We start from the raw sequence: 12,488 nt of genomic DNA, 5'->3' as shown, positions 1-12,488 counted from the left end.
GGAAGGATCGCCGGAGCCCAGCAGGTCGAGGCTGCGGTGGCCAGGAGCGTGCCACTGCCCTCCAGTCTGGGCGACGGAGTGAGACTCCAACTCAAAAAAAATAAAAATAAAAAAATAATCAAAACAGCTTGGTATTGGTACTAGAACAGGCATATACACCAATGGAGCAGGATAGAGACTCCATAAGCAAAACCTCAATTTCTCAACCAACTCATTTTCAACAAAGTCTCCACCATCAACCACTGGGGAAAGGAGAACCTATTCACTAAATGGTGCTGGGAAAACTGGCTGATTACATGCAGATCAAAATAAGATCCCTACCTATCACCGTACACAAAGAGTAACTCTAAATGGATCCAAGAGCTAAACGTAAAACCTCAAACTATAAGAACCTTACAAAATGCCGGAGACACCCTTATGGAAATTGGAACTGGAAACCAATTTCCTGACCTAAACCCCAAGTGCCCATAACATAAGAGATAAGATAGACAAATGGGACCTCATCAAAGCGACAAGCTTCTGCAAAGCCAAAGAAACCATTGAGAAAGTGGGAGACAGCCCACAGACTGGGAAAAAATATCTGCCAGTTGTACATCTGACAAAGGCCTAACATCGAGGATCTACAAGGAACTCAAATGTGCTGAAAAGAAAAAAACAAACAGCTTCATTACAAAATGGGCAAAAGATATGAATAGACACTTCTCAAAAGAAGACATATGAGCAGCCAACAGATACATGAAAAACTGCTCAGTCTCACTAGTGTTCAAAGAAATGCAAATTAAAAACTACACTGGGATACCACCTAACTTCAGTCAGGATAGCCATCACCAATAACTTGAAAAACAGGATGAGGTGAAAAGGGAACTCTTCTACACTGTTGGTAGGAGTGTCAACTAGCACAACCTCTGTGGAAAACAGTGTAGCAATTCCTAAAAGATCTAAAAATTGACCCATAAGACCCTGCAATCCCTCTACTGGGGATACACCCGGAGGAACTCAAATCACTCTATGAAAAAGTTACCTGCACATGCATGTTTATTGCAGCATTATTCACAATAGCAAAAACATGGAATCAACCTTGCTGCTCATTGAAAGAGGACAGGATTAAAAAAAACCAAAAAAACAAAACTGGTACATATACATAATGGAATATTATGCAGCCATAAAGAAGTATAAAATTATGAACTCCACAGCCACTTGGATGGACTTAGAGTCTAAAATACTGAGTGATCTATCAAAGAAACAAAAAACTGAATATCACATGCTGTCACTCATAAGGGGACCTTGAAAAACTATTGTAATACTGTAGGAAAGGGATTGGTGGTAGTGGGAAACTGCCGGGGGTGGGGGTGGGGCCACACCTCCTCAACAAGGGTACCTGCACAAGGAATATTTGTATACCTAACCTGAATTGTACCCCACATATTTAAAATAATTTGTTTTTGTTTTTGTTTTTGTTTTTTGGGGGGTTTTTTTGAGTTGGAGTCTCACTCTGTCGCCCAGACTGGAGTGTAGTGGCCGCTCCTGCCACCGCAGCCTCTACCCGCTGGGCTCCGGCGATCCTTCCGCCTCAGCCTTCCGAGTAGCCGGAATTACAGGCATGCCCTACCACACTCGGCTGATTTTTTGATTTATTGTAGAGATGAGGTCTCGCGGCCCAGGCGGGTCTCGAACCCACGGGCTCAGGCAGTCCCCTCACCTCAGCCTCCCAAAGGCGCGGGATTACAGGCCGAGCCACCGAGCCCAGCATTATTTATTTATTTTTTAGTTGGAGTCTCACTCTGTCGCCCAGACTGGAGTGCAGTGGTCGCTCCCAAGCCACCGCAGCCTCGACCTGCTGGGCTCTGGTGATCCTTCCGCCTCAGCCTTCCAAGTAGCTGGAACTACAGGCGCGCGCTACAATGCCCGGCTAATTTTTGATTTATTGTAGAGATGAGGTCTCGCCAAGTTGCCTGAACGGGTCTCGAACCTGCGGGCTCACTAAAATGAAATTTTAAATTAGAATATACCAAACACGATTATTTAATATTGTCCTGAAATATATTCGTGCCCTCAATGGTTATGGCTACAAAGGTACCTTTGAGCATTTGTCCCATCTTATAATGTCTCAAGCTGCCAAGATCAGCAAGCTCTGGGTCTACTGTTCAGCTTCTGGTCACCCCCACTATTTTACATTGCCCCCTCTCACTTTTTCCAGATAACAAGTCTCACCCACCTCTAATCAATCCATTCCTAGAACCCTCTTCACCCCCCAACCAATACCACTTACTACTACTTTTTTTTTTTGAGTTGGAGTCTCACTGTCACTCAGACTGGAGTGCAGTGGCCGCTCTCCGCCACTGAAGCCTCGACCTGCTGGGCTCTGGCGATTCTTCCGCCTCAGCCTTCCAAGTAGCTGGAACTACAGGCGTGCGCTACCGTGCCCGGCTAATTTTTGATTTATTGTAGAGATGAGGTCTCGCCAAGCTGCCTGGGTGGGTCTCGAACCCGAGGGCTCAGGCAATCCACTCACCTCGGCCTCCCAAAGTGCTGGGATTACAGGCTGAGCCACCGAACCCAGCCTTAAAATAATTTTTGTTAAAAAAAGAACAATAATCAACTTATTTTCATAAGGGTGTCAAGAACATGCATTGGGGAAAGGACAGTCTCTCCGACAAATGGTGCTGGGGAAACTTGGTCACCACATGCAGAAAAAGACCCTATCTCTTCTTGTACACAAAAATCAAAACAAAACATATTAAACACTTAAATCTGAGACCTAAAACTGTAAATCTACTAGAAGAAAACATTGGGAAAACACTCCAGGACACTGGTCTGGGCAAATATTTTTTTCAGTAAGACCTCAGGCCACAAAAGCAAAAATAGACAAATAGATTATATCAAACCAAAAAGCTTCTGCACAGCAAAAGAAACCATCAACAAAGTGAAAAGAAAACCGTAGAATGGGAGAAAATTTTTTTTTTGCAGCCTATCCATCCAACAGGGGATTGATTACTAGATCATATAAGAAACTCAAACAACTCAATAGCAAAAAAAAAAAATCAAATTTAAAAACAGGCAAAAAATCTGAATAGGTATTTTTCAAAAGAAGACATACAAATGGCCAAGTATGTTAAAAAGCAGACAACATCACTAATCATCAGAGAAATGCACATCAGAACTACAATGAGATATCATTCCACCCCAGTTAAAAAACATTTATCAAAAAGCTATTTGATTGCTGGCTAGAATGTGAAGAACGAGGAATCTTCATACAGTGTTGGTGGGAATGTAAGTTAGTAGAACCATTTTGGAAAACTGTATGGAAGGTCCTCAAAAACCTAAACATAGAACTACCATATGATCCAGCAATCCCACTACTGAGTATATATCCAAAGAAAAGAAAATTAGTTTACAGTATTGAAGAGCTGTCTGTACTCTTATGTTTATTGCTACACTATTCACAATAGCAAAATATGGAATCAACCCAAGTGTCCATCACTAGATGAACGTATAAATAAATATACACAATGGACTATTAATCACCTAGAAAAAGAATAAAACCTGCCACTTGGAACAACATGGATGGAACTAAAAGTCATTATGTTAGGTGAAAGAAACCAAACACAGAAAGACAAATACCGTATGTTCTCATGAAGATAGAGAGTGGACTAGTGGTTACCAGAGGCCAGGAATGGTAAGTAGGTAAGAAAAGATGAATAGAGCTTGATTAATGGGCATAAAAATACCATGAGATAGAAGGAAAAAGAACTAGTTTTGATAAATCAGTAGTGACAACAATTTATTACATATTGCAAAATAGCTAGTAGAGAATAATTCAAATGATCCGAGAATAAAGACAAAGTAAATGTTTAAGGTGATGGCTATTCTCATTAAGCCCAATTTGATTATTCCACATTATATGAATGTATCAAAATATCACATATATCCTGAAAACATGTATATCTATTATGCATCCGTTTCTTATAAAAGGAATTTATTTCTTACTGTTACAGAGACTGAAGTCCAAGGTCAAGGGACTGCATCCGGTGAGGGCTTTCTTGCTAGCAAGGACTCTACAGCACCCCATGGCAACACACAGGCCATCACATGGCGAGGGGGCCAAAGACACTAATTGCTAGCTCAGGTCTCTCTCTTTTTATAAAGTCACCACTTATTCTCTCATAATAACCCATTAATCCATTAACCCATTAATACAGTAGCTCATGAATGGACGAATTCACTCATGAGGACAGAGCCCTCACGATCCAATTACCTCTTAAAGGCCCATCTGTCATACTGCCCCATTAGGGATTTAGTTCAACATGAGTTTTAGAGGGAACATTCAAATCAAAGCACCTTCTTTCTTTGTTTTAGTTGAGGATGGTATTTAAGCCTAAACTCAAAGCCACCTCTTTGTGATTTATATTCCGAGTATCTCCCATGTATACATGAGGTGCATATGCTCATCAACTTACATTTGCTTTTCTCTTGTTAAACTGTGTGTTGTTGCAGGGATCCATCTCAGCTAAGATCTATGAAGGGTAGAGAGAAAATTATTTTTCCTCCCTTACAATGCCATCTTCCATGAGCTCTGGTCTTGAACTTATAGCAGATGTTTACTGAGATTTGCTATTTTGCTAGAACCTAACAAATAATAAAATAACTATAGAAATGATATACTTTCTCAGTTGTACAAGATAATCTTCTCATGACCTACGATATTCACTGCATCTAGGAAACTTCCTCCTCTTGAGATAAAGAGAAAGAGTTAGAGATTTGTCTCCTTGTTATTTTGAAACTCCAGTTTTTGAAGGGATCGGTAACAATTCTAGAATTTCTATAAGGGAGATATTTAGGGTCACAGATTTGATTGTGAAAGGATAGTAAGTGATTGATCTTGAAGTTGTTATTGCATAGCAAGTCCTTTGCTTTTTTAAACTTATGTTTCATGTTTATTTGGGCTACCTTTAAAGAGGATTAGAGTTTATGGGAAAAGAGGCCTAAAGACCTCCACTCACAAGATACAGTGGCAGCACCACCAGATATTCTAATTTCAAAACTTGGGGATAGAATTGCTTTCCCGTTGTGTCCGTTATCCAGCGCTGTGAAACAATCTATTTCAATACTTAGTGGCATGAGCAACAGAAACTTGTTATCTCCCAATGTCTTTGGGTCAGGAATTCAGAAATGACTTGCTCGGGGTCCCTAATTAGGTTGCAGTCGAAAGTTAACCCGTTGGAGGATCCATTTCCAAGGTGATATGCTCCCGTGATGTTCGCAGAGGCCTCACTTCCTCCCCTCCTGAGTTCGCCACGGTTTGCTCGAGTGTCTGCATGAGATGTAGGAAGGAGGCTTTCTTCAGAGCGAGGGCAAGGAAGATCAAAGTCTTTTATCAGGTAGTCTCAGCAATCTGACACCATGGTGGTGTATTTTGGATGTTTGTCCCCCCCCCCCCAAACCTCATGTTGAAATTTGATACCCAATGTTAGAGGGAGGCCTAATGGGAAGTATTTAGGTCACAGGGCAGATTCCTCAAGAACAGGCTAATGCCCTTAGGGCAGGTAGTGAGTTCTCACTCTCATTAATTCCCCTGAGAGTTGGTTGTTAAAAAGAGCCTGGAACCTCCTCCTTTTTTTTCCTCTTGCTCCCTTCTCACCATGTGGTCTCTACATGTGAGCTCCCCGTCATCTTCTACCATGAGTGGAATCAGCCAGAGGCCTGTACCAGAAGCAGATGCTAGCATCACGCTTCTAGTACAGCTGGCAAGACCGTGAACCAAATAAATCTCTTTTCCTTATAAATCACCAGCCTCAGGTATCACTTTGTTGACGCAAAGTCAAACACTATAAAATAGTTAAAGAGGTTTCTTCTGAGCCGTATGTGAGTGGCCTGTGGCACGGTCTCTAGGGCCTGAGAACCTGTGCCGAAAATGACTGAATTACAGCTTGGCTTTACACATTTTTAGAAAGATAGAAGTCATAGACAAAGCATCAATCAATACATGTGAGATTCACATTGATCTGGCCTGGGAAGGAGAGGTACCTCCAGGGAGGATGTCGAGGGGCTTGCAGATCGTAGATGGATTCAAAGATTTTCTGATTGGCATTTGGTAGAATTGCCGAAAGAATTCTCTGCCTAAATAATTTGAAGTCAGTAAAAGAAATGCTCAAGTTAAGACGGAGGGTTGTGGAAGCCAAGGTTCTTGATATGTAGATGAATCCTCTAAGTAGTGGGCTTCAGAGAGAATGAGTGGCAAGTGTCTTAAAAATTGTTCTCTATGTATGCAAATTCCCCCAAGAGTTGGCTTTGCAGGGTCACTTCAATATATATATATTTTCAGAAAACAGCTTTTCCAGTTCATCGCTGTGTGGCGAGGAGCTCTTGTCTATGCTGGTGGTAGCCAGGCTGTCCACGGGCCCTCTGCAGTGCGTGCAGGTCTTCTGATGAGAGAACACAGCCAGGGCTGTGGCTCCTTGCAACGCGGCAATGGGCTCATCAATAATCAAGGTGAACAGGCAGCCCCTGGAGATGATCAAGCCACACACGCTGCAGTATGAGCGCCTGGACCCAGTTCTGCTTCTGACCAAGGAGCGGTTCGCTAGCATGGACATCCGTGTCCGAGTGGAGGGTGGTGGTCGTGTGTCCCAGGTGTATGCTCTTCATCAGGCCATCTCCAAAGCCCCCGGTGACCTGTTACCAAAAGTATGTGGACGAGGCTTCCAAGAAGGAGATCAAAGCCACCCTCATTCAGTATGACCGGACACTGCTGGTAGCTGGCCCCCGCCACTGCGAATCCAAAAACTTGGAGGGCCTGGTGCCCGTGCTCGCTACCAGAAATCCTACTGATAAGCCCATCACAAGGATCAGGGTTTACCTGTGTGATAAACTTTGTTTGTGGGATTTTTTTTTTTTTGAGTTGGAATCTCACTCCATCGCCCAGACTGGAGTGCAGTGGCCGCTCCCGGCCACCGCAGCCTTGACCCGCTGGGCTCCGGCGATCCTTCCGCCTCAGCCTTCCGAGTAGCTGGAACTACAGGCGCGCGCTACCATGCCCGGCTAATTTTTGATTTTATTGTAGAGATGCAGTCTCGCCAAGTTGCCCAGGCGGGTCTCGAACTCGTGGGCTTAGGCAATCCACTCAGCCTCCCAAAGCGCAGGATTATAGGCTGAGCCACCGAGCCCGGCTTGTTTGTGGGATTTTAAGGTTTAAAAAAAACATTTTGGGGTAAAGTATTTTTATTTCCTTTAAGTCCTGCTGTCGGGCATGTGATGCTATATCAGAGTCAGGTTGGAATTTGGTATCTTATTGCAACAGAATTATTTTGTCAGTCTTACGACATCCATTTTAATGTGAATGCTGATAAGTTGTACCTAAAATTCTACAAGGGAGTTGGTATAACAAGACAAGTCAACCTCCTTTCCCATCATGGCCTGGAATTTAGTTTTTCAGGTTTCCCTTGGCCCAGAGAGGGTCCGTTCAGTCAGTTGGGGGTCTTAAGATTTTATTTTTGGTTTACGTCTTTATAGCAACACTAAATGGACTGGGACCCATGGCATCAACCTTGTTCTAGCCACCAGAAGCAAGCCTAGCCTATATTCAAGGGGAGGAAAATCTATCTTTTAGCTCTTTTTTTTTTTGAGTTGGAGTCTCACTCTGTCGCCCAGACTGGAGTGCAGTGGCCGCTCCCAGCCACCACAGCCTCAACCTCCTGGGCTCCGGCGATCCTCCCGCCTCAGCCTTTCAAGTAGCCGGAACTACAGGCGCACACTACCATGCCCGGCTAATTTTTTTGATTTATTGTAGAGATGAGGGCTTGCCAAGTTGCCCAGGCAGGTCTCGAGCCCGCGGGCTCAGGCATATCACTCACCTCGGCCTTCCAAAGCGCGGGATTACAGGCTGAGCCACCAAGCCCGGCCAGCTCTATCCTTTGAAAGGAGGCGTGTCAGAGAATTTGGGGACATATTTTAAAACCACTAACTCTTTGTTAGCAAACCCATCGAGGACTGGGGTGGGTTTCACGACCGACTTCCCCAGGGCCACTGTATCTGACATGAAGCAGGGTAGTTAGTACAGGTTAGGCATAGACAGATAAGTTTATTGTAGGCAAGTTCTATTATTACATCTTTACTGCAGGCCAGGCGGGAATATGAACCTGCCAGTCCACCACACCCCCTCAGCTAATCAAAAGAAGATTCATTAGATGTAAGACCAGGACAGCCCAACCTTTCAGCTCACAGTTTAGCACAATAATCATTAAAAGTCCTTCCGGTTCCCCGTTGAAGGTAAAAAGCTCAACCTGACCCCCTCACTGATGGAAAGCATAGACACGATAACAAGACCACCCTCCCCCCACCAGAGGCAGAGAGGGCTGAGGCAGGCTGGGCGCCACCCTCTTTAGCATATCAGTTGTTGTGGAAGTATGCAGTGTACCTGGCTTTTAGCTGAACGCAAAAGCACAGGTCTTTCTTTTTGAGACTTGCTCCTGTCAGGTCTTTCTGGCATGCATCGTCCTTGTTCCCTCTCTTCTTGCTAATAAACTTTGCTTGAAAACTTTGCTGGCCACTCAGAGTCGAGTCAAAGAGCCCAAGAGTTTTGTACCATACTCCACCTGGCATCAGTTATATTGGGAGAAATGGGCCGTTGGCACAAACAGCCCCCCAGATCTCACAAGTTTTACTCCCCACACTTGCTCCCACATGGGTGGGGAGAAGGGCTCTCTTCACTGTCACACCTCAGGGACTGAAGACGGTGGAGGCTGTTTCTCAAAACATACTGTCATGATTGCCAAGGCGGGAAAGAGACCCAGGGAATCTCAAAAAGCTTCGGCCTAAAAGTGACACGCGTCACACCAGGTATTGACCAAAGCAAGACGCAAGGTCTGGCTTCAAAAGGGGGACAAGGGAGTGCAGTTCTAAGCGATAGAAGAGAGGGGAGCTGTAATACTTGCTAACAGGTAGCAATGACTGCTGTCACCCCTATTTGACCCTACTTAGTGGCACTGCACTTGGGAGAAAAAAAGAATCCAAATGCAAGAGCAAGATAAAAACATCCTTTGTGTGCTTTTACTGGGTTTCCCTGGCGGGGGGCACACTCCGATCAGGCTGCATGCAGGATCTACAGCAGACAGTTCAGGAGAATGAGGCGTTTCTCCTCATCGCACAGCTGGGTTGTCCTCGCCTCATCCCCGAGTTTCCTCCGTGGGGCGCTACGCAAAGCAGGGCGGGAACCTCACAAATGCGATGAGTGACGCGTGATTTTAAGTGTCTTTTCATCTTCTGCTTCTATCATATTCCCATGATCACGGTGACTGAGAAGGTCTTTACTGCAAGTCCGTGACTTTGCCGTTTGCCCCTAGCCCCGGAATTTCGACAGTTTCAGCAACGATGAACGCCCCACTAACATGTCAAGTGCTGCTCATCATCGTGTATTTATCCAGCATTAAAAACGGCGGACTCGTCCTGGGGAAAGCAGCCGTCTGTCCCTGCAGGGTCGGTCACTGGGCTCCTTGAAGCGAGGCCCGAGGGCACTTCCTCCCGCCGCAAAACACCCACAGGCTAGCTTTGGGCACCGCAGCTGGAAAGCCATGGCATGCCCATCTCCATTCGCCTGAGCCTGGACTCCAGAAAGACACCGTGAGTTTAGGGCCCAGTCTAAAATGTTCAGATGATGAATTTTTCACCACCTTCTAAAATACAAGTTGCTAAAGTAGGAGACGAAGGTCTTCCCTCAAAGTCAAGCTTCTGCTCTAAAGCTCTGGGAGGGTAGCTGTGTGTGTTTAGGCACCGACCCGGCGGGAAGGGACCCTCACGTGGCCACTGTCCACTTTCCAAACACGCTTCATGACCTGAGTGTTCACAGCTGAACCAGGCAGAGGGCGCCTGCTCCTGTAAGTGTTTCTTTTTTGTCAGGCCATGGCCTTCAGTGTGAGGTGAGGGACGAACCAGGGGAGGGGCGTGTCAGGTCCCGGAATGAGGCTCAGCTCCGTGTCTGTCGCCTGGGTGACCGTGAGATGGATAGCAGCCATCAGATGACCTGCCTTGCAGTGTGGCTGGGAGGCTCCAAGAAGTCAAGGTGTGTGAGGCCTGTTGAGAGCTACGAAGGAAAATGCAGAGGTTGGAAGCTAAGCAGCTGAATCATTTTCACCACTTTCTGTCTGTCCTGGACTGAATTCCACACAGCAGACTGCTAAGAAAAAACAAACAAACAACAGTCTTCTAAACTGCTTACAGGGGTGGAGGGACAAAAAAAGTCACCTGTCGGGTACAGTAGGCACAGGGGGGGTGGTGGGTACCCTTAAAGCCCAGACCAAAATGATTTGCACTCTCTGAAGCCATTGAAATAAATAAATGGCCGCTCAAAGCAAGGAGTGGGTGCTCAGCACGTGCACATGGAAGCATGAGGTCTGGCCTGTAACTCTGGTGTCCAAGAGCCCTGAAGTTGGAGGGCAACCCTGGGCACTGTGGCCTTGCAGCCCCCACTGGTCCCTGGGGCTGGCCAGAGAAGGCGTGCAGAAAGGGCAGGCAGCACCGGCCCCTCGGGGAGGCCATCCCTCTGTGTTTTGAAGCTGCTTCGTGACTCCTAGCCTTTGGTGCCTGGTCCAACACAGGCTTCTTGTGCCCTGACTTTTGAGGAGGAATCTACCAAGTTGCTGGTTCACCAGAATCGTCTGCCCGCACCGGCCATGGAGTCCTGTAACAACCTGCCTGTGCAGGCATTTATACCATTCACACTTCTCGGACAGCAGGGATGTGAGAACATCCGCTGAAGGCGGTGAGACCGGTGCCCTCTCGTCCTGCTCTGCCCTGCTGGAGAAGCCTGCTCTCTGTGCCGTGCCATCCCTCTGCTGAAGAGCAGGCAGCCGCAGCGTGCACCCGGGCTGCCCCGACCTCTCCACCCCTGGCAGGCGTCCTCTTCTGTACTCAGAGCTCTAGAGGGAAGAAGGGACTGTCAGCCCAGCATCTGTGCAACAAGGGCCCAGGGAGCCTTGGCGCAAGCCGTGGGCAAACCTTGGTCTCCTCCCTGATGGTGTGTGACTTACTTCCAGGCCCTCTGTTTCCCTTCCTCAGTGACGGGGGAAGATCTGCCTGTGTGTGCCATAGACATCTTAGAATCTTCCATGGACGATGCTGGATACACAGCAGAAAGGTGCCAGTGCTGTTGCTATTCTCTCTCTAATGATGTGACCTACCACAAGCAAAGAGAAGACAGGCCAGCAGGCTAGCTTCACAACTTGGCTTGCTAAAGATGGCTCCCACAGCAGAGAGAGAGGGAGCATGCTCACTGCTCCTGCAGGCTGTCTGGAATCCTGCCCAGTGTGTCAGGGCAAAATGGAAGTGCCTCTACAGTGTAGAAATAAAGCAAAGAGAAGAATCTTTGAGTGCTTTTGCTTGGGTACTAAATGCCTGGAATGAATTCTTCCACCAGGCACTGTGTACAGCCATTGGTGGAGCTGAGGCTGGGGTAATTGTCATGTCCCACGTGTTGGCCTGTCTTCGGCATTGGACTAGACACCACACCAAGAAAGACCAGCTGCAGGCAGCTTTTCCCTGCTTGGAAGCCAGACCAGCACCTCTGGGTAGGGTGCTTTGTTGGGAGCCCTCATCGAGTACAGGGAGGCTGTGCTCAGAGGAGCCGGAGACTTGAATGTTCATCCTGCAGGAGGAAGAGGGTTTGGAGCCCTACCAATTCGGGTTCCAATCCTGCAGCTCTCTTCCTAGACATCTAGATGGTCTTTCTAACCTCGGTTTCCTCCTCTGTGCAGTGACACTGCTAAGACCAGCCTCAAGCACCCTGCCCTGCCACCACCCCTCCGTTCCCACAGGGCTGGCGGTGACTTTTCCCAGGCTGGAAGCCCAGCAGGAGGTGCGTCTGAGCGCGAGCGCTGCAGCCGCTCCCTCAGACGTGCGGCCTTCCTGCTCAGCATCCTCTCACTGTGCGCCACCCTCCCTGAGACTCTGTGGGTGGCTGGAGCGAGGCGCAGGCCCCACTCCTGTTTTCACAGAAGAACTTCCGGATTGCGTGTTGAGTGTAATGAAGATTGTGCAAACTGCTATGGGAGTCCAAGAGAAGTGTTGGATTTGAAAAGATTCCGATGGCATCCACGGTCTTCATCTCTGCCCTTGCAGGCTGGAAACTGCTGGGCGGGGCTCGATGACCCTTGGCGCCTGAGAGCCTGTGAGGGTCCCTGGGCTGCCTGCAGGGCCACGGAGCAAACGCAGGTCTCCCTCCCGGCATTGCCACAGGGGCGGGAGAGGACACAGACACGACACAAATGGAGAGACCTGACTCTGGCCCGGATGTGCCACCCACCAGCCGTGCAGCTATGGGATGCTGGATGGTGCCTCGGGCCTTGCAGGGGCCCACTTTCCTCGCCCGAGACCCGATGGACTGGGGTTTCCAGGGGCTTTGTATGCTTTTCAACTTTTGTTTTAGCGGTAGAACCTTTGCTATAGAATAGACCATAAGCAGAGCCCAGTGCATAAGAATGATGTAAGTTGAACCTGTC

At 47.3% G+C, this 12,488-nt stretch overlaps 1 pseudogene; it reads left to right on the top strand.

Moving 5' to 3' along the window:
* Positions 1-6,828, top strand: part of LOC103274026 — a 58,299-nt pseudogene extending 51,471 nt beyond the window's left edge.
* Positions 6,829-12,488: the final 5,660 nt, after the last annotated feature.

Source organism: Carlito syrichta, unplaced genomic scaffold, assembly GCF_000164805.1.
Source record: "Carlito syrichta isolate Samal-C Ts95f unplaced genomic scaffold, Tarsius_syrichta-2.0.1 Scaffold314340, whole genome shotgun sequence".
NCBI classification, from domain to species: Eukaryota; Metazoa; Chordata; class Mammalia; order Primates; family Tarsiidae; genus Carlito; species Carlito syrichta.
Note: the sequence above shows the minus strand (reverse complement) of the source record. Positions and strands in the feature narration are given on the sequence as shown.